The sequence below is a fragment of the Orycteropus afer genome, unplaced genomic scaffold (genome assembly GCF_000298275.1).
Source record: "Orycteropus afer afer isolate SDZICR_OR568_19922 unplaced genomic scaffold, OryAfe1.0 scaffold00043, whole genome shotgun sequence".
NCBI lineage: Eukaryota > Metazoa > Chordata > Mammalia > Tubulidentata > Orycteropodidae > Orycteropus > Orycteropus afer.
This window is the reverse complement of record NW_006921630.1, coordinates 4,101,962-4,124,413: the sequence shown is the minus strand read 5'-3', so window position 1 is coordinate 4,124,413 and position 22,452 is coordinate 4,101,962.

Sequence of the window (22,452 nt, the reverse complement as noted above, 5' to 3'; positions counted from 1 at the left end):
GGTTTTCAAGGCTATAAATCTTTACGGAAGAAGATTGGTTCATCTTTCTGCCATGGAGCAACTGGTGGGTTCAAACCACCAACCTTTGGTTAGCAGATGAGTGCTTCGACCATTATGCCACCAGAGCTCCTTATAGCTTTATATAGACATAGACAAATAACGAAAAGGTATAGCTGTATGTAGATGGTTATGTGAGTGTATATATGTATGTGTATGTTTACATATGGAGGCATAAATATATTCACATACAAATGCAGACTTACATGTATTCATATATTTGTTAGTTCTGTCTGCTGAAAGGGCTAGAAGCAAAGATCTCTTGATAGCAATGAGCACACCAGTTTGTAAGGCCCAGCTTCTAAATATTCTCCATTTAGAGAAACAAGGGTTCCTTAGAGGAAGAATGGCTACCAGTGCTGAGGTAGGGAAAATCTTAGACTATCTTGTACTAGAATGTAAGGAAATGCTCAAAGAATGATGGGGACACATCAAAAGGGCACAGGAACTACCATGAAAGGGCTCCCACTGGTCAAGTCTGGGACAATTTGAGTATCACAATAAATAATAGTTACTGATTTTAACCCTCTGAGTAAAACAGGAACCTAAGAGTCTATACTGACGTGAATTAAATGAATAAATGGAGGGGAAAAGAAAGTTCTGTCTTATTATAGAAGTTTTAAGGTGTCTTCCCACAAAATATACACGAATGATTCTGGAGAAACCTGTAAGATACCATCTTTGCCAAATGTAACCAGTAAGAAGCCCAGTGCCGGAACCAATCAACATCATGTGCCTCTTGATATGATAGAATGAGAAGAGGACAGCATCACTTCTGAAGTGTTCTTGCTACAAATACATAAATCATGAGGAAACAGCAGATAAACCCAAACTGCAGGACCTTCTATAAAATAGCTCTGCTCTTCAAAATATATCAAGGTTGTGAAAGAGAAGGAAAAAGAGGAACTGTTCCAGAATCAAGGACACTAAAGAGAAATGATAATTATGATGCATGTGGACCTATATAAGATATTATTTGGCCAAAAGGTGAAATTTGAATAGGTTCTGTAAATTACATGGCAATATTGGGTCAATGTTAATTTTCTGACCTTAATGGTCATACTGTATTGTATAAGTGGATGTTATTGTGTATAGAAAGTACACACTGAAGGGTAAAGGAGTAAGAGGACATTATGTTTGCAACTTTCTCTCAGATAATTCAGGGGGGAAAAAACTTTAATAGGTGTTTATATATATAGAGAGAAAATAAAGCAGATGTGATAAAACGGTAATCATTGGGGAATCTGAGTGTAGGGCATGGAGGAACTTCAAGTATTACTTTTCACAACTTTTCTGTAAATTTTAAATTTCAAAGTAAAAAATAGATCAAAACAGAAAAAAGTGTCCACATAAGTCTCTCTAAGAGTTCCTGGGCAGTGCAAACAGTTAAGTAGTGCTGGCTACTAACCCAAAGGTTGGCAGTTGCAACCCACTCAGAGGCACTGCAAAAAAAAGACCTGGAAATCTATCTCCGAAAGGTGACAGCCGTAAAAACTCTGTGCAGCAGTTCTACTCTGCAACATGTGAGTCAGGACTGACTTGGCACCATTTTTTTTTTTTTTTGTATGTGTATATGTGTGTAGACTGGCACACTGATGCTACAGTGGTTAAAGCTCTCAGCTCCTAACCAAAAGGACAGTAGTGTGAACCCATCAGCCCCTCCATGGGAGAAAAATGTGGCAATCTGCTTCGTTAAACATTTACAGCCTTGGAAACTCTATGAGACAGTTCTACTCTGTCTTTTAGGGTCTCTATGTCAAGGAATTCACGTTGCTTGGTTCTACAATCGATGCCAACGGAAGCAGCAGTCAGGACATTAGACGACATGTAGCATTGGGGAAGTCAACTGCGAAGGAACTGTTTCAAGTGCTGAGGAGCAAGGATCTCTCCTTGAGGACTAAGGTGCGCCTGACACAAGCCATGATATTTCCAATCGCCTGGTATGCATGTGAGAGCTGGACAATGAATAAGGAAGACCGAAGAATGGTTGATGCTTTTGAGTTGTGGTGCTGGCGAAGAATGCTGAAAGTACCGTGGACTGCTAAAAGAACTAACAGATCTGTCCTGGAGGAAGTGCAGCCAGAATGCTCCTTGGAAGCAAGAATGGCCAGACTTCGTCTCACCTATTTTGGTCATGTTGTCAGAAGGGACCATTCCCTGGAGAAGGATGTCATACTTGGTAGGGTGGAGGGTCGACGAAAGAGGGGGAGGCCTTCAGGGAGATGGATTGATACGGTGGCTGCGATGATGGGCTCGAGTATAGCAGGGATTGTGGGGCTGGCGCGGGATCGGGCAGTGTTTCGTTCTGCTGTGCATGGGGTCGCTATGAGTCGGAAAAGACTCGACGGCACTTAACAACGACAACAACATGAGTTGGAATCAGCAGTGGGTTTGGTTTTTTTTTTTCTTTGTTTGTTTATGTACATAGACCACAGTGAATCCAACTGAGTGGGTCATTTTGGATGGAGTGCCGTATTTATGAATAACAATTAAGCTTAAGGTGCCACAGTAGTACTCTATAGAGACCCAGACCCTGTCCTCAGTTTGCTTATCAGAGAAGAGAGAGTCTGGTAAAATGGGGTGGAATGAAAAGGGGTGGGGTTGGAAAAAGGATAGGAATGTAAGATGAATGGCACAGAGTCCATCTGCTATAAATTCAAAGGAGGGAAGAGGCCTTTAATGAGATATGGGCAGATATCTGCATCTGTGCTTAGCTATTACTGTGATCACAGGTCTTAGACATTTCTGAGAATTCTGACTATTTTCTTTTTGATCCTCATGCAGACTGATCTGTTTTTCACCTGTGCACCCTTGCTCCCTCTTCGGCTTCCGCTAGATTTCAAGACTAAACTCATGCACTTTCCTCTGACTTCTCCTGACCAAACCAAGAAAACTAAGCTCATTGCCATTGAGTTGGATCTGACTCATCATGACCCCTCCTTGGGTTTCTGAGGCAGTATCACTAAGGAAGTAGATTGCCCCATCTTCCTTCCAGGAGTGGCTGGTGGGTTTGAACCTCTAGCCTTCTGGTTAGCAGTCAGTGCCTTAGACACTACGCCACCAGAGCTCCTTAAACCTAGCTCATCTACTCCACACAGAAAAGTCTTTTCCCTCCTTTGTGCATCTCCTGTTCTTAGGACATGTATTGTTACTCATGTGGCCCTTTACTTGTTGATTTGTCCGTCTGTCCCTTCCAGCCTACAGTCTCCTGGACAGCTTTGCCTCTTTGTGTCCAGTGTCAGGCCACAGTGGGGGCTCAGTAATTTTGCTTAAATAATTAAATTAATAATCAAAGACTTCTCTCTATTGTGTTTCTTCCCTTCCCTTTTATTTTTACGCCTAGACTAACTAAAACCGGTTGCCATAGAGTCTGTTGCAACTCATGGGAACCCCATGTGTGTCAGAGTACAACTGTGCTCCCTTGCATGTTCAATGGCTGATTTTCATCAGGCCTGTCGTCTGAAGTGCCCCTGAGTGGACTCGAGCCTCCAACCTTTTGGTTAGCAGCCGAATGTTTAACTTTTTACACTACCCAGGGACTCTAGGCTAAATAAAGGCTTTGTTTATTCAATGAAAACATTTTGTAGACTTTTCCATTTCAAGCAGTATAAATCTAAATTTTGGGGAAAATATTTTCTACTCTACTCTGGAACCATCAATGGATGGAGGGAGAGATGGTCTAACATGTCTAGCATGTTAGAAATAGCAACAAAATCTGCTATACCAGTGCCTTAAATTCTTGGTTGATTAATGATACAGTGACTAACCCACAAAGAAGTATGTGATACTCTGGAGACATGTTAGGGGAGGCACCATGATGACCATAGCTGATTGTAAGAGCCAACCAAAATTATGTTAACCACTGATGCCAGGAAGCTTCTGACATCAAAGCAGCGTATTTATATAAGCTGCTATGCTAACGGCCAATAGACCTTATATCCATTGTTGTTGTTATTTGCCGTCAAGTCAGCCCCAACTCATAGCGACCCCTCCTTGGGTTTCCGAGGCAGGATCACTACGAAAGTAGGATTGCCCAAACTTCCTTCCGAGGAGTGGCATAGTATTATGATAATAACTGACAATCACAAACATTCCCATAAGCATCCTTCATCCAGGCATCCCTGAGCACCCAACAAATGTCACAAACTCTGAGTATACAGGCGTCACTTGACACATCTGTGGAATGAGGTAGCATTTGGGGGCATAAGGCAGCTGCTACTTCTGAAGTTGCCATACTTGACTGTGACTGAAGCTCCTGTTACAAAGCCAAATGTTGCCTCCCCTTCTCCGCAGTGATTGCACTTTGAGATTTGAAAGATCTTCTGTGAGTCTATTTAGTTTCCACCTTGTATTATATACCATGCATGAGATTTCTGTCTTTTGAGGAGCAGTAAGTCATCAATCCACCAAAAAAAGTTGAGCAATTTCTGACTTGAGAAAGTTTCTCCTTGCTGTAGTTAACACATAAAGAATAGCTCTTCCCTTCATCTCTTTGTCTTCTCCATTTTTAAACATTTGCTAGCGCAGAGTGTGGTTTTACCCTTGAGGAAACAGCCTCCTCACCTCAGAGGCAAGGTGGCAGCTGTTGGAGGGGGTCTGTTTCCAACACCAGATTATTTAAGGCATCTGTAAAGTGGGTGAAAACTAACTCTAGTGAAAATTTCCTTTAAAAAAAAAAAAACTTTTAAAATTTCTTTTTCAAAATAATGTTTAAGCCCTACAGAGCAGCTGGCTCTTCTCAAATCTGGAATTTTACTTGGTGCCCAGAAACGTTTGAAAAGGCCTATCTTGAAAACCGTGCTATGGACCATTCTTAACAAAAAATCATAAGAGTTTCCCATTTTCACATGTGACTTAGCAGAGTGACATCTGATCCATAGCAGGACATAAAAAAATTGCTGTAATTACAGTTTCTGGTTTTAGCAATTTCACACTGAAATGGTAAGAAAAAAAGCAGCAACAACAGCAGCTCACTGGCATATGTTATATAACTTCTAAATGTACACTTAGAAGTGAATATTAGCTTGATTCCATAGCTTATTGATATGGTCTTAAAGCAAATTGTTTTTGTTGTTGTTATGTGCCATCGAGTCAGACCCGACTCATAGCAACCCCTCCTTGGGTTTCCGAGGCAGTATCACTACGGAAGTAGATTGCCCAATCTTCCTTCCGAGGAGTGGCTGGTGGGTTTGAACTGCCAACCTTCTGGTTAGCAGTCAAATACCTTAGCCACTACGCTTCCAGAGCTCCCTTAAAGCAAATTAAAAAACAAAATAATTTTTCATCCTATACGTAGCATGTGAGCTCTGGTGGCGTAGTGGCTAAGGCACTTGACTGCTAACCAGAAGGCTGGCGGTTCAAACCCACCAGCCACTCCTCGGAAGGAAGATGGGGCAATCTACTTCCGTAGTAATACTGCCTCAGAAACCCAAGGACGGGTTGCTATGAGTTGGATCTGACTTGATGGCAGTGCGTTTGGTTTTGGTTTATGCATATCACAGAGAATAGTACATTCTCTGTCTCGTAATACCACACACCAGCACTACTTAATAAGGTTGAACCAAAGTAAATGAAGAAGCTTACGACTATTACTATTATAACTGCACAGTAGTTCACACTTAGGCCAGCTTCACAATGCCCATAGGAAGAAAGGCAGTGCTATTAGCCTCCATTTACTTCAGATGAGGAGAGCGGTGGTGCAGTAATAGAATTCTCATCTTTCGTGCAGGAAGTCCAGGTTCGATTCCCAACCAATGCACCATATGTGCAGCTGCTACCTGTCTGTCACTGGAGACTTGCATGTTGATATGATACTGCACAGATTTCAGCAGAGCTTTCAGACTAAAACAGACCAGGAAGAAACGGCCTGGTGATGTACTTCTAGTAATCAATCTGTGAAAGCCCGGTGAATCACAGTGGTCTGACCCACAGCCTATCATGGTATGGGACCAGGCCAGCATTCCCTTCCATTATGCATGAGGTTGCCATGAGTGGGGGCCAACTTGATAGCTGCTAACAACAACATTGAGATGAGGAAGTGAAGACTCAGGAGATGCATAACTGTCAGTCCTAGAGTCTGTTTCTCATGGTCCAAAATTTAGCCCATCGAGTCAAGACATCTATCCTGGTTGGGGATTAGCCAAAAACTTGTAATAACCATATAGGTCAGAGTAGTAAAGCCCCATAGGGTTTCCAAGGCTGTGAATCCTTCAAGAAGCAAACAGACTGACACACCTTTCTCCTGTGGAACAGCTGTGGGTTTGAGCCACCAACATTTCAGTTAGTAGCAAAGTTCTTAAGGCTTAAAAACGATTACTTATGCAGCAACTCATTATGGTAAACAATCTAATAAAGAAGGAACTAGAAAACTAAGGCTAGCAACAAGTGTGTGACAGCTTGAAATTTCACCAGCTGTATTCTCTGGCCCCCTGCCAGGATGCCTTCTGACCTTTAAGCTGGCCAAGCACGTGGGTATTTCTTATCAGCACTCAGAACCAAAAAATTGCTGATACTCCAAAGGCACAAAATTCTGTCAGGAAGAGGAAAGGGTGAAGAAAATAAAGATAGCACTTTTTTTAAATACATTTTATTGAAATATAATTTATGTACAGTGAAATACACAAAACTAAAGTGACATGGGTCAATACATTTTTTTTTTTCAGTGTTCCCTCCCTTCCCCTCCCACCCCTGGAAACCAACAAAGAAGGTTTCCCTCCATATATAAACCTTTCCTTGACCCTCCACAACAACAAACTATATTTGTCCTTCTGTGATTGACTTATTTCACTCAGCATAATGTCCTCCAAGTTTCATCCATGTTATGCGGTGTTTTGTAGACTCTACATTATTTTTTAGTGCTGCATAGCATTCCATTGTGTTTATGTACCATAGTTTGGTCATCCATGCTTCCATTGATGGGCACATAGGTTGTTTCCATCTTTTTGCTATTGTAAACAGTGCTGCGATGAACATGGGTATGCATATATCTGTTCTTGTCCTGGCTGTCACTTCTTTAGGATATATTTCTAGTAATGGGATTGCTGGGTCAAATGGTATTTCTAATTCCAGCTTTCTGAGGAATCGCCATACTGCTTTCCACAGTGGTTGTATCATTTTACAGTCCCACCAGCAGTGGATGAGAGTCCCAATCTCTCGATTTTCTCACCAACATTTGTTATTTTCTGTCTTGTTAAACTTAAGATAGCACATGTTTTGAAATAGCCTTATTATTTCTTCTTGGGTGGCTCTGAGGGTGAGAAGCATCAAAAATATTAATCAAGGGTTTGTTGAGTATGTAGTTATGAGTCCTGCCCTGTCTATTGATTCTTTGGAGAATAGGAAAAGGCTAAGATACAATTTTTGTGCTAATGCTTTTCTATCTAGTTGTTGAAACTATAACAACACAAAATGTAGTCTGCCTCCAGTTTCTGTGAAGATTATGAGCTAATAATGGTTTTTACATTTTTAAATGGTTGGGAAAAAATCAAAAGGTGAATAATATTTTGTGACATGTGAAAATTAGGAAATTCAAGCTTCAATGTCTATAAATAAAGTTTGATTGGAGCACAGCCACACTTAACATTTATATAGTGTCTATGGCTGGTTTTGTGCTACAATGAGCAATAGAGTTGAGTGGTTGTGACAGAGACCATATGGGCCACAAAACCTAAAATATTTACTATTTTGTCTTTTAGAGTAATGGTTTACTCACCCCTGAGTTAGGAAAAATGCTCTAATGGTGCTAAGTAGGATGGTTTAGACTCAAAGAGCCAGAGGACTTCCAAGAATGGAGAAATGACTTCAGGTCTGAATAAAGCTTTAAAGAGGAAATGCCTCCAAGCGAGCTTGGTAGATAAAAATACTAAGCAATATTGTTAGGAGGGAAGGCCAGCCAGTTGTTGTCAGCTTGACTCTACCCCTAAAAGCAGTGTAACATCGGTAAGCTATTTGATTTTTCTGTATCTCAGTTTTTTCAGCTAGTCAATGGAAATAATATCTACCTCTCAGGGCTGTTATAGAGCTCACAGTAAGACACAATATGCAAAGCAGTTAGTACATTGCCTGGCATAGAGCTGGTATCTTATAACTGTTAAACCCCAAAACCCACTGCCATCAAGTTGATTCCAACTCATAGTGAGTGACCCTGTAGGACAGAGGAGAACTGCTCCGTAGGGTTTCCAAGGCTGTAAATCTTGAGGAAGCAGACTGCCTCATCTTTGTCCCACAGAGTGGCTGGTGGGTTTGAACTGCTGACTTTTTGTTAGCAGCTGAATGCATTAACCACTATGCCACCAAAGCTCCAAACCCTATAAACTGTTAGCTGTTAACAGTAGTGCATACCATTGATACTCATGTTTGGGCATCTATTATTAAAAATAAGTGAACATTTCACCTAAAAATTAAGTCTTTCAGAAGTTATTAGTGAATAAGCTTTGAAAGTCTTTTTTATAAGATGAATTAAAACAGTTGATTCCTATGAACTTGGTAAAAAAAAATGATGTCATAGAAAAATATAATGAAAAACCTGTTGACACTGAGTTATGATTCATGGCAACCCCATGAGTTACAGAGTAGAACTACTGTGTATGGTTTTCATGACTGTAATCTTTACAGAAATAGATTGCCAGGTTTTTCTCCCATGGCATCACAGGGTAGATTTGAACCACCAACTATTAGGTTATGTTGTTGTTGTTATTTGCCATCCAGTCAGACCCGATTCATAGCAACCCCTCCTTGGGTTTCCGAGGCGGTATCACTATAGAAGTAGATTACCCAACCTTCCTTCTGAGGAGTGACTGGTGGGTTTGAACCACCAGCCTTCTGGTTAGCAGTCAAATGCCTTAGGCACTGCACCACCAGAGCTCCTATATTAGGTTAATAGTTGACCTCAAACCATTTGTGCCACCCATGAATCTTTGAATATGTTGTTCATGGGAAAATATTCCCAATGTATTATGTGAAAATAAAAGCAAAATAAACTAGGTTATGAAATAATCTCTTCAATATGAGATATTTTAGTTAGCAACCCTCCCCCCCCCAAAAAAAAGCTAAAAATTGTTAGGGATAATTTTACAGCATAGGGCCTTAGTGTGGTCACCTCAGTTTTATACACCCAGAAATTCTATTTTGTCACTGCATCCGGATTTGAAACTCTATGAAAGTCTGGTGAAAGCTACTGATCTCTCCCTCTGAAACATGCACACTGCACACTGCACACTGCACGTGCATTCACATACAGTTGCAGGACTTAACAGATCCCTTAAAGCCCATCCTTGTTTTCCAGGTTAAGAACCCCTTCTCTAGTTCCTCACTCATAAACTCTGTAAGATATTGACACATGAACCAGAATGTCAAATTATTAATTTATGAAGAAGAAGTAATGTCAATGAGCTAAAATCCTTCCATTGGCCCTTCAGCTCATTATCTGGATATACAAGAGCTACGTGGACAGCCAAAGCACAATTAAAAATGAGCATGGAGTCATAGCAAAGGGAATTCAAAATGGTCTTAATGGCTCTTGTCGCCAAGCTTTGGAGAGCCTAATGCACTGTTTCCGCTGTAGGGGAACCCTTGCCAAGGACATTAGACAGCCAGTTCAGCCATCGCCTACAGACAGTTCTTGATGTCTGGACTTTGCTTGCAGATGCAATGAGGGTGAATTCTTTCTGTTATCACCCTTGCTATGAAAAAGGTAGAGTACATACCCCTGGATTCTACCTTTAGACATGCTAATTTCCACACACTACAACTGGTCTCTTCTGTTGGGAAAGATACCCACATACAGGTTCTAGTTTAGAGTGGGTTTACAATGTTGATTTTTCATAATTTCCTTTTCAGAAAAAGAATCCTGGCTTCAAATTTAGAAGACCTTACTGCCCCCTACCTCTCTCTACCACCCGGTTCATGCTAACTACAGAAGGGAGAAGGGAATCCAAGCACCTGAAGGTCTCATACAAATGACATCAGGGACAACAGTTGTGACCTTGTTACCCTCTTCACTGGGAATTAAACACCTTCAGTATTACCAAGGCCTCAATGTAACTTTTAGACTCTGATTGTCTTGGGCTTTCTTTTTTGAATCTGTGAATATTTTCTGTCATTTGGAAAATTGCTTTTTTCATTTTATTTCATGTATTTCATATTCATACTTCATGTATTTCGAAATACGTTTCATGTATTTTCATTCATTTTATTTCATATTGTTGCTATGTGTAGGCACAGACTAACGACTTTTTGAAAAAGTTTAAGATTGCTAATCAAAGTTTCTTTGACTGCAGTTGCATAATAGGAACATACTTACAGATAAAATCTGCAAGATATTTTGGTGTTGTTGTGTTTTGTTTCTCCCTAAATTTATTTTCTCTGGGCTCTGAGGTTTCCTATAACTTGTCCTTCATATTAGCTTTTCCCTTTAGTGAATTTCATGTGGACAAATTTAGGGCTGATGTATTTTTAATGGAAAAATACCTCCTGAGATTACACTCTTCTGTAACCCTTTTAATTTATTTTAATTTTTGTGATAATAAATGTTTATTATTTCTAAGCCATTGTTTCTGTAGATTGGGAAATTGGCTTGATTGGGTGGTTCTGGCCCAGGGTTCTCATGAGGTTGTAGTCAATATGCCAACCAGGCTGCAGTTATCTGAAGGCTTGACTGAAGTTGGGAGATCTGCTTCCAACATAGCTTACTTGCAAAGCTGTTGGCAGGAGGCCTCATATCCTTGTCATGTGGGCCATTCCTTACAGGCACAGAGCAATTGGCTTCCTCATAATGAGTGATCGAAGAAAGAGAGCAATGAGGAATTTGTGATGCTTTTTATGACTTAGTTCTGGCAGTCATACACTCTAACTTCTACCATATTGTATTTTCATTAGAAACAAGTCAGTAATTCCAACCCACACTCAAGAGGTTATTCGTCTCCATCCTTTAAAAAGAGGTGTGTAAAAGAATTTGTAGACATATTTAAAAACCACCACACAGAGTATGAGAAGATATAGGCTCTTCTGTAACCCATTTTTGGAAAGTTCTGTTTTCCCATGTCTTCTGAGCTGTATGGTGTTGGTTTGCCTCAGCATCTGCTTGAGCATTCCTGAGACATTCTAGAACTAAATGGTTATTGGAACCAGCCCAATGAACAAAGTGTTTTAAATAAATAAATAAATAATGACACATGTACACGTTGCATATAACCAATGTAAATGACCAGTGTAAAAATGACCAATGTAAAAAACCAGTATAAATGACTGTTTAAGGTCACTAAAGAGAACAAGGGAGCTCTGGTGGTGTAGTGCCTAAGGCACTTGACTGCTGACCAGAAGGCTGGTGGTTCAAACCCACCAGCCACTCCTCGGAAGGAAGACTGGGCAATCTACTTTCACAGTGACACTGCCTCGGAAACCCAAGGAGGGGTCGCTATGAGTCAGAGATGACTAGACAGCACATAACAACAACAACGAAGAGAACAAAGTCTCACTCAACCCAGGAGAGCAAAGCTGAGGCATTCTTAAGGACTGAATTAATTTTTAGAGTAAAAGCACTGGGAGTTGATCAAAGATTAGAGAATGCTGTCTATAGCCTGGAGAGGGGTAAACCAAATCAGACCTACTGTCATCAAGGCAATTCTAACTCATAGTGACCCAATAGGACAGAGTAGAACTGCCACATAGGCTTTCCAAGGCCAAAAATCTTTACTGAAAAATGCTGCCTCGTCTCTTTACTGCAGAGTGGCTGGTGGGTTCAAACAGATGAACTTTTGGTTAGCAGTCCAGTGCTTTAACCACAGTGCCACCAGAGGTCCTTGGAGAGGGAAAAGTAATCCATAATTGCTGTTGGGAATGTAAAATGGTACAGCCACTTTGGGAAACAATTTGGCAATTTCTCAAAATATTAAACATAAAACTACTCAGAAATTCTATTCCTAGGTATCTACCCAAAAGAAATGAAAACACACGTCCATACAAAGATTTGCATATGAACATTCATTGTGATATTATTCCTAAACCAAAACCTAGAAACAATTCATCAACTGGTATATGGATGCACAAATAGTGGAATATCCATATATGGAATACTACTTAGCATGGATGAACCTCAAAAATTATCACCAGTAAAAGAAGTCAGATGCAAAAGATTACCTATTGTCTGATTCCATTTGTGTAAAAGTCCAGAAAAGCTTCTTAAGCAGAATAAATGGCAGTTATTCAACTCAGGAAAACTAGTTGCCGTCCTGTTGACTCCAACTCGTGGCAACCCCATGTGTGTCACAGTAAAACTGTGCTCCATAGGGTTTTCAATAGCTGATTTTTCAGTAGATCACTAACCTATCTTCTACAGTACCTCTGGGTGGACTTGAACCTCCAACCTTTCAGTGAGCAGCCAAATACATTAACCATTTGTACCGCCCAGGTATTCCCAACTTAGGAAGAGTTGCTTATTATTATTATCGTATGTTGTTGTTGTTGTTATTTGCCGTTGAGTCAGCCCCGACTCATAGCAACCCCTCCTTGGGTTTCCGAAGCAGTATCACTACGGAAGTAGGATTGCCCAACCTTCCTTCCGAGGAATGGCTGGTGGGTTTGAATCGCCAGCCTTCTGGTTAGCAGTCAAGTGCCTTAGGCACTATGCTACCAGAGCTCCTTGTATAGTCAATAGGAAATTTTCGCTGAATACTTACTATGTGCCAGAGCGCTGGTGGCATAGTGTCTAAGGCATTTGACTGCTACCCAGAAGGCTGGCGGATCAAACCCACCAGCCACTCCTGGGAAGGAAGATTGGGCAATCTACTTCCATAGAGATACCATCTCAGAAACCCGAGGAGGGGTCGCTATGAGTCAGAATAGACTTGATGGCAGAGAGTTTGGGTGTTATTTATTTATTTATTTTTATTTACTACTATGTGCGGCAAACAACAACAACACAACAACTATGTGCCTGGCAGTGCTAATGCTTACAAGTATTGTCTCACTACAACCCTCAGAGGAAAGTTCTATTATTATCTCATTTTACAGATGAAGACAAAGAGGCTTAAAGAGGTTGAATTCAGGGTGGGTGGGGAAGATGATGAGTTCATTTTGGACATAGTGAATTTTGGATGACATCACTTCTGAAAAGAATTCCCCAGGAGGACAGTCAAAAGTCAGCCACTGAAGGAGAGGTCAGGACTGAAAACATAGATTCTGGGAGTCAGGTGATGTTTTGGATAAGGAAGTAGATTTTGTTGTTGTTATGTGCCGTGGAGTCGAATCTGACTCATAGCAACACCTCCTTGAGTTTCTGAGGCAGTATCACTATGGAAGTAGATTGCCCAACCTTCCTTCTGAGGAGTGGCTGGTGGGTTTGAACCGCCAGCCTTCTGGTTAGTAGTCAAGTGCCTTAGGCACTATGCTACCACAGCTCCCAAGGGAGTAGATATGAGGGGAGAAAACTCCAATGATAAATGCACAGCTGGAATCTGGTTTACCAAGATGGGAGGTGTGCGTGTGTGTGGGGTGTGTGTGTGTGTGTGTGTGTGTGTGTGTTTAATCAGCCAGTCAGAGGCAAGCTTAATTCTCTCTGGAGGCACAGCTAAGACTCATAGCAAACCAGGAAAAAAAAAAAAACCTCACTGCCCTTGAGTCAGATCCGAATCATAGTGACCCCTTCTTGGGTTTCTGAGGACATATCTCTACGGAAGTAGATTGCCCAATCTTTCCTTCCAAGGAGTGGCTGGTGAGTTTGAACCACCAGCCTGCTGGTTAGCAGTTAAATGCCTTAGGTACTACGCCACTCTGTGGGCTTGTAAAAAGTATTAAGAGAGCATTAGGAGACATTCTCATCACCTGAGTAATCCAGGAAATACTTATCCTGGAGAAAAGGCTAAAGCAAACTTTTCTCTGCTAGTCATAGAAATTCACAGAAATGATTCACAGCCCTACTCCCTCTAGGGGCAACTGGCTCAAGCATTTTAGGAAAAGGCCAAGGCAGATAAGCCACTGCACGGAATTTAATTATGCATCCTTTGGTTTCTTTAACGCTTTCTGATTATTAAATGTTTTACATTTAATCTGTACCTGCTGAAAGCAGAGGTTGAGCTGAATGCCCAGGAGGAAAACAACCTTCCAAACTTCAGCTTCCTGGCCGACTCTTTATGAATGAATTGGAGGAGGGGTGCTCTGTTTGAGAAAGGGTTGTCCTCAGTAGGGAGACAAATTAGAATAACAGAAAGATAAGGCTAAAGGGACCTTAGAAATCAACTAGGGCACTGATTCTCAAACTAGAGTGTGCATCAGGATTTCCTAGAGGGCTTTGAAATACAGTCTCCATACCCAGAGTTGCTGATTCACAAGGTCTTGGGTGGGGCCCAAGAATGCACTTTTTTTTCTTTTTCCTATTTTTTTTTTAAATAATATTTTATTATATTGTTTTGGTGAAAGAGTACACAGCAAAACAGGATCCCATTCAACAATTTCTACACATATTGTTCAGTAACATTGGTTATATTCTTTTTTCCCCCCTTCTATTATTGCATAGGAGCTCTGGTGGTGTAGTGCCTAAGGCATTTGACTGCTAACCAGAAGGATGGTGGTTCAAACCCACCAGCCACTCCTTGGAAGGAAGGTTGGGCAATCTTCTTCTGTAGAAATACCCTCAGAAACCCAAGGAGGGGTTACTATGAGTTGAATCGACTCGGTGGCAGTGAGTTTGGTTTGGTTTTTATTATTGTACAGGGTTTATTTGTTTGTTTTAACAAAAGCAGAACAACTGTAACAGTAATACGAATCTACTATGGCTGACATGATCAGTGCCCCATCTATATTTCCTGGGATTTCAGGATCACTTTTAAATTTTTTAAATTTATTTTCCTGTTCTTGTTGGGAATATACACAGTGAAACATATACCAATTCAACCATTTCTCCAGGTACAACTCAGGGACATTTATTACATTCTTCAAGTTGTGCAACCACTCTCGCCTTCCTTTTTCCATTCACATAAATTCATTTTCCCTAAGGTTCCTGGCTAATCTTTCAATGAGATCCCATATAGACATAGTTCTTAAAAGAACACAGTACTCGAGGCAGACATTTTTTACTAGTGAAACTAAACTCCTGCTTGGTTTTAAGAAGACTTCATGAGAATTTTTTGGTTTAAATTTTAAAGATTATCTCAGGGTAATACTTTCAGGGCTTCGTCCAGCCCCCATAGCTCCAGAATAACTGAAGTACATGAGTATTTGAAATTCTGTCCTGCATTTCCCCCCTTTCTGCCAGGATTCTTCTATAGAATCTTTGATCAAAATGTTCAGCAATGGTAGCTGTTTTGTACAATCCAGTGCTTCTGGTCTCATGGCAAAGGATGCAATTAGCCACACATTCCACATCCTTCTCCTAGAATGTGCATTTCTAACAACTTTGCAGATGATGCTGTTTTGGGACCACATTTTGAGGACCACTGAGCTAGAGCAATCTCTTCATTGTACAAATGAGGAAACTGAGGTCTGTTGGGTTTAAATAACTTGCCTGAGAAACCCCAGCTAATATCAAAGCTGGGACTAGAATCTCAATCTCTCTCTTTTCCTCATATCTAAATATATTTCCCCAAAACAAGAACATTCTCATTCTTACCAACAATACAGCTATAAAACCAGGAAATTAAAGTTAATACAGTAGTATCAATCGATTTACAGACCTTATGTAAATTTTGTCAGTCATCCCTTTCATACCCTTTCTCTGGTCTGGCATCCAATCCAGATTGTCATACATTTAGTGATCACGTCTCTCCAGTCCTCTCTATCCTGCAATCCATGGTAGTTAGAGATTAGACCATTAGGATCCACCAGTTTTCACTGGCTGATTTTCAGAAGTAGATCGCTCGACCTTTCTTCCTAATCCATCTTAGCCTGGAAGTTCCACAGAAACCTATGTAGCATCGTAGTAACGCGCACACCTCCACTGACATGGGTGGTGGCTGAGCATGAGGTCATTGCTAACAACTGAACCCAGGTCTCCTTCAAAGAAGGTGTCTTATAGAGGGGAGTACAGACATGGGAAGATATACACACAAGGGAAGGCAGATACCATGAGAATATATATCTACAAGCAGTCAAGGAATAACAAGGAATGCCAAGAAGTGAAAAGGAACGAGGATCTTAGAGCCTATGAGAGAAACTAACCCTGCTGTTACCCTGAATTCAGGCTCCTATCCTACAAAATTGTGCCATAGCTCCTGTTTTTTAAAGCCACTCACTTGTATTTTTTGCTGTGGCACCCTTCCCCCCTCACTGCCAGCGAGTCGGCCCAATGCATAATGACCCCTCCTTGGGTTTCCGAGGCAGTATCACTACAGAAGTAGATTGCCCAACCTTCCTTCTGAGGAGTGGCTGGTGGTTTGAACCACCAGCCTTCTGGTTAGCAGTCAAATGCCTTGGGCACTATGCCACCAGACTCTTGGGTTCCTTGTTTGTTCTAGAATCCATATCTTTTGCTTCCCAAGTCAGTTCCCTTCCCACTACATTGCCCTGATGCGTATATACTGTTCTTTCAGAGATCACTTATCAACTTATCACATTGGTTCAAAAACCAAATTGAAACTTTGCATCAGTATTTGGTTGTATGAGTCCAATGGAGCATGCCAACCCACAAGTAAATATTGGCTATTTTTTACTACTAATTTTGTTATATGTTGTAAATGAAGCAAACATTTACCACACCCTTGAGTTCATCATCATGTCATTGTGCAAGAAAACTAAAGTAGCAATTTAGCTGAAATAAGATGTGACTTAAAAATAAAATCTAAACACATTTTGTTTTTAGAAACAAATGTAGCCGATTCTCAGTCATAGAGAAATGCCATTTAGGGTTCCATACATCACTATTCTCTAAGATGTATTCCAAAGGAAATTCCTCTCTGAATTTAGCCTTATATGACCATTAAGTTAGCTAGAATTTGTTGGTAATAATATACCAAACTGAAGCAAATTTAGTTGGAATATTTAGTGTACAGTTCTCAAATCTTGATGAGATTATCTTCCAAAGGGACATTTGCCAGAGAGTTAGGAGTGTGTATGGTTGTCATAATAATTAGAGTAGGGGTGCTACTAGCATTTAATGGACAGAGGCCAACATGGTAAATGTCTTGCCATGCATGGAACAAATTTCATTCAGCATGAATTGTCCTGCCCCAGGTAGTGTAGTACCTAAGGCACTTGACTGCTAACCAGAAGGCTGACGGTTCAAACCTACCAGCTACTTCTCGGAAGGAAGATGGGGCAATCTACTTCCATAGTGATACTGCCTCGGAAACCCAAGGAAGGGTCGCTATGAGTCGGGTCCGACTTGATGGCACATAACAACAACAAAAGCCATAACATCCCCTAGTGAAACACTGATGGTGTCACCTGAGGGCAGGGAGATGACTGGGCCTGGTGAAATGACCAGGAACCTTAAGGCCTTCAGGTATTACCAAAGGACCACCTCTGCTTGTCTCTGCTTCCGCTTCCCTTTTCCCTCCGCGTACTAGCTTTCTCTGTTGCTCAGTCCATGTGGTAGGAGATGGCAGTGCTATAGCTCTCAAGTGTCACAGACATTAGCACTCTTGCTTATAAGCAGTAGTGTCTTATAGAAACCGACAATAGCATTGCAGATGGACCTCGGATGGTATAGGATGAACCCAGAGGCTTGAACAAGACTGTGTGCAATCATCTCCCTCTATCTCTTTCCTCATTTATTTTTTACATATCTGTGTTAGTCCAATCTCTCTCAGGCTTTCTCTGTTCTTCCAACCAACAAAGTAAAAACTGGTCAGAGCCAATAGCTCTAGGGTTACAACTCTTCAGTTCAAGAAAGCAGTTATACTGAACTAGAGTCCTAGTCCAATTCTAAATTTGTGGGGATATCTTTTGATTGACTCAACTTGAGTCAGGGACCAATCTCTGGACCAATCAACTGTGGCCAAAGAGGTAGGTCCTAGGACCATGTCTCTCCAGAAGCTGCATTGTGACTGGAGGGGGCAGCGCAGTTCCCAGAAGAGGAGGAAATGCCAGGCAGCCAACTGGAGAAGAGTCCACTGTACGTCCAGTAGATGGTCAACCCAAACAGAAGCAGCACCAGCATCTTAACCCTCTTCCATGGTAGGCACTGGCATGAGTTTGATTGAGTTGCTTAGTCTAGATTACACACAAAAGTCAGGGGGTGAGGCAGTATAGCATATATTGGGCCACTAAAAGCTTGCATCTGTGGATTAGGAGGCAGTTAAGGGAATACCTGTGAGCTGAAAATAAAAGTTGCTTTCTTTAAGTGGAAAAAACAACAAAAATCTCTCATACACAAGGGAAAACATCTGTTAAAATATTAGCCTTGTTTTTAGGGTAGTGAAACTACTCTGGATGACACTGTAATGGTAGACACTTTGGTAGATATTAGGCATTTGTCAAAACCCTTTCCTTTTTTTTCAGTTGTGAGTTGGGTGAAAGATTATGTAGAAAACTGGTTTTCCATTCAACAATTCATACACACTTTGTTTTGTGACATTCATTGCAATTCCCACAATGTAACAGCATGCTTCCTACTTCCCCCCTGGGTTTACCACTCCCATTCCTTCTTCTTTTCTATATTCCTACCTGCCTTCTGAGCTTTATCCCTGGGCACTTGTTGCCTTTTTGATCTTGTATGGTTGATTGTTCTCTGAAGTGCATACCTCTTTGGTGTTATTGTTTACCTTACAGACCTTTCTATCATTTTGTTGAAAGTTAATCCATGGAAGTAAATTCAGTTCTAGGCTTGAAAGGTGACTAAGGACTCTAGTCTCAGGGTTCTACCAGTGTCTATCAGACCTGCAAGCCTATCTTTTTTATGATTTTGAGTTTTGTTCCATATTTTACTTCCACGCTATATACAGGACCTCCTATTGTGATCCCTTTCAGGGAAGTTAGCAGTGGTAGCTGGGCACTATCTAGTTGTTCTCGTCTCAGGATCATGAAGGCTGGGGTTCATGTGCCCCTATGTCCTTTTGCAGTCCACTCATATCCCATATCTCCCCTTCCCCGGTCTCAACTGAAAATTCAACTTTTAAATTTTATTTAGTTATATCTCACTTCTTTCCAAAAGAATTTTAAAATAGCCTTAAAAGGGAAAAATATATCAAGATCAATTAACGAGGGGAAAAAAAGAAGAAAAAACAAGATTAAGTAGAGAAAGATAGCTATTACAACCGTAAAGGTCAAAAGAGCTGACTGTGATTCTCGAAGGCTAAGGCTTGACTGCACCTCCTCACAGCCTAGATAAAAAGGGAAAAGTGGTACTTAAATGATCATCTTTGAGGAAGAAGTGTTTCATTTCCTCAGAGGAGACAAAATTTCCCCAGCACAAATCTGAGCTACTCCTCACATAGGTTATCAGAGAGAAGTTTTTGGAGGATGCTTGACAAGAGTTTCATAGCGAATGCAGGAGGAACGTTCACTTGTCTATTTCTTCTGGGCAACCTTCCATAAATGTTCCAATAACAAATATTAAAGTGTCTTCCTAAAGCAAGATTATTCTCAACTAGGCTTTTCAGAGAAATGCAATATTAAGCAATACAAAATTATCTTCTCTGGGAAGGCCTGGAGCTCTGGAATCCTTTACTGACAAATAAGGATACAGGCATTTTCTTTGAAAACCAGGTGAGCAGGTGGGATGGTTAATGTTCAGTTATGAAACTGAAAAGGGCTGGCCAGGATCCCTGTCTTGATCAAAGGCCTCCCTGACCCTGCCTGGGGCTGGGCTGGGGGCAGGGAAGTGCATGGCTGTCTGAGGAAAAGCCAGGATTTTCTTTAGGAATGAGTTTTGGAACTGGGCCAACACAAGATAGTCTGCTCTGTTGAGATGCCAAAGTTCCACATAGTAGAATATGAAAAGTAACATTTTTAATGTGGAAGATAGCCTGGGCAAGTGTTAACAGCCTCTTACTTCAGCCATAGAAATTTCTTAGTAATGTCCTAGTTGGAAGACTGAGTTCCAAGCCACCTAACCCTTGCTTGTTGATGGGTTGAAAAGACCTTGTAATTAATACCCTCTTCCCCATCAGGATCTGAACTCACTGGGAAATATGACAAAGGGGCAAGGCAGATGGGAGCAAAATATATCCATTAGATAATCTGGCATGTATGTGGGCAAGGGAGTTTCCTGGCTCTGAGACCCAGAATTAGACATGCTTCCCAACCCCATTATAGGCAATGCTGATCCAGTGCAGACTTCTGTAAGAGTAGGACATGGAGAAGCTGAGAACACATGGTCCCAAATGGAAGCTTGCTCCTAAAACAGAGAGAGAGAGAGAGAGAGAGAGAGAGAGAGAGAGAGAGAGAGAGAAAGGGGCTGGGTGACCCTGCCCAGTTTTACCTTCCAAATTCACCAGTCAGGTGAGTCCCTCCCCCTTCACTGGGCCTTCCAGAACAATTTATTCTCTATGTCTCTGCTAGGATGAATCAGCCACAAAAAGTACCACTTGAAGGGATTGAAGGCATGCTGTGAACTTGATATTGATCTTTTAAAATTAGTGGCTGCCTACCCAAGGCAGTTATGTTTGTATACATTTGGAAGTACAATTTTCTTCTTTCTACTTCACTGTTAGAAGACCTCACCTCCTGTTAGTTATGGTAGGGGTGTGTGTCCAAGTGGTATCAGCTGTTAAGATCTGTAAGAAATGGATCCTTGTTTTGCACTACTTAACCCTCGCCTGATCCTTCAACTTCATTCTTGTTACTCCTTGATGCAGGGGTGTATTATAAACATGAAGGAGCCCTGGTGGCAATGGTTAATCATTTGACTGCTAACTGAAAAGTCAGTGGTTCAAACCCACCAGCCACTCTATGGGAGAAAAACTTGGTGATCTGCTTTCTTAAAGATTGTTGTTGTTGTTGTTATGTGCCATCGAATCAAACCCAACTCATAGCGACCCCTCCTTGGGTTTCCGAGGCAGTATCACTACGGAAGTAGGATTGCCCAACCTTCCTTCCGAGGAGTGGCTGGTGGGTCTTAAAGATTACAGCCTAGGAAACTATATGGGGGTAGCTCTATTGAATCAGAATTGACTCAACAGCACCCAAAAAGAACATTATAAACAAGATTTTGCAAGAGTAGTAAGAACAGTGATCTAGTGATCCACAGTTGTTTCTGAACAGTGGTGTGCTGATAATGTTGTAGCAACTGGTTCTCTGATAGGAAGTCTTTTTTTTTTTTTTTTTATTGTGATATGGGTGAAGGTTTACAGAGCAAATTCACTTGCCATATAGTGGTTCACATATACTTTGTCTCATGACATTGACCACAGTTTACCACAATGCAACAGCTCCCCTCCCACTTCCTCCCCATAGTTACCTCTTCCCAGTATCCATCCCTCCATACACTCTTGCCGCCTGAGCTGTCTCCCTGTGCATAAGCAGCCCTTCTTTCTCCCATGATTGTTCTCTCTAAGGACTGTCTGATAGGAAGTCTTGATTTACAGCACTTATGTCTTCAGATTTCTGTGGGATAAATACTCCTTTCTCTGGGTGATTTCAAGCAGCCAATGCCACGTCACTAAATGCAGAGTTGGGAAGAGAAGCACAGTAGGAGCATACCATTTTATGGTATTTCAGTCAATAAAACTAAATAACCTAAAGACAAAAATCTTAGATATTAGATATTTAGTAAAATATTAGTAAATAACATATTATTAAAATAAGTTGGAAGTGATGGATTTTAAGTATTTATTATATTTGTTTTTAACAATTTCTTTAATAGTAACCAACCACAATCAACCCACTGCTATCAAGTCAATTCTGACTCACAGCAACCCCACTGGGTTTCCAAGGCTGTAAATCTTTACAGAAATAGAATGCCTCATTTTCCTCTTAAGGAACAGCTGATGATTTTGAACCACCAGCCTTCTAGTTAGCAGCTAAATGCCTTACCACTATGCCACCAGAGCTCCTTCTTTAATGGTAAGGGTATATATTCAATTTTAGAAAATACTTCATTAGCTTTTTGGTAAATGTTTACACAGCAAATTAGGTTCCCATTTAATAATTTATACACATATTCTTCAGTTACATTGATTCCATTTTCCAATGCATCACCATTCTCATTATTTCCATTCTGGTTTTCCCACTTCCATTATTCTGGCTTTCCTCCCTCACTACCCCCTGATTTTCCCATCTTTGTTTTTGGATAAATGTTGACTGTTTGATCTCAGATAGATGATGATGATGATGCTGTTTTAGATATATGTAAAAGGAGCATGGTACTCATGAGTGATATTGTTTATTTTATGAGCCTGTCATTTAGTTGAAAGGTGACCTCCAGGATTAGTTTCAGTTCAAAGTTTGAAGGGTATTTCAGGGTAATAGTCTTAGGGATTCCTTAGGTCTCTGCCAGTCCAGTAAGTCTGCTCTTTTTTTTTTTTT